Genomic DNA, 839 nt, shown 5'->3' with positions numbered 1-839 from the left:
GCAACATGTCACAATTAATCCACATCCTATTTGTAATTGAACGGTATCTTACCCTACTATCACAGGTTCTGAATGAGAAGGTGGTGTTTTTAGGGCCAGAGCAAAAGTTTAAGTTGTTGGCGCAGAATTACGGACGAAGGAGATTCCATTTCGGCAGAGACGGTTTCTTCTTCCAGAATGTGGGCATTGCTATTCCTTCTGGAGCTCCCTATAATCAAGCTTTCAGCCGAATGTAAGTATTATTCATACTAACATTTCCAAAGATGGTGTATTTCTTGTTATAGATGATACACACTGTTTGAGATATGGAATAAGGAAGCATTTGAAAACTTGGATTGCAAGAATAGTTGGAGGGTAGATGTACTTGTATAGTATTTAAGGTCGAAATCTTTGAACTACGGCCAGAATCTAGGGTGGAAGTTTTCACTAATGCCAGAAGTTTAGATAGAAGTCGGCGCTAGAACAAGAATTTAAGGCCAAATTCTTTTAATTAGCTCTAGAGGATAAGATCAGAGTCTGTATTAGGGCTAAAAGCTATGGTCAAAGTCTGTACTAGGGCTACAAGCTATGGCCAAAATCTGTGGCTAAAGACTGTACTAATGCTAAAAGCTATGGGCAAAGTCTCTACTAGGGCTAAAAGCTATGGCCAGTCTGTACTAAGGCTAAAGGCTATGGGCAAAGTCTATATTAGGGCTAAGAGCTATGGGCAAAATCTGTACTAGGATTAAAAGCTATACTCAAAATCTGTACTAGGGTTAAAAGCTACGTCCAAAGTCTGCACTAGGGGTAAAAGCTACGGTCAGAGTCTATCGGGGTAAGGTCAGAATTAAAGTTGACAT

This window comes from Palaemon carinicauda, chromosome 1 (genome assembly GCF_036898095.1).
Source record: "Palaemon carinicauda isolate YSFRI2023 chromosome 1, ASM3689809v2, whole genome shotgun sequence".
In the NCBI taxonomy this organism is placed as follows: domain Eukaryota; kingdom Metazoa; phylum Arthropoda; class Malacostraca; order Decapoda; family Palaemonidae; genus Palaemon; species Palaemon carinicauda.
Note: the sequence above shows the minus strand (reverse complement) of the source record.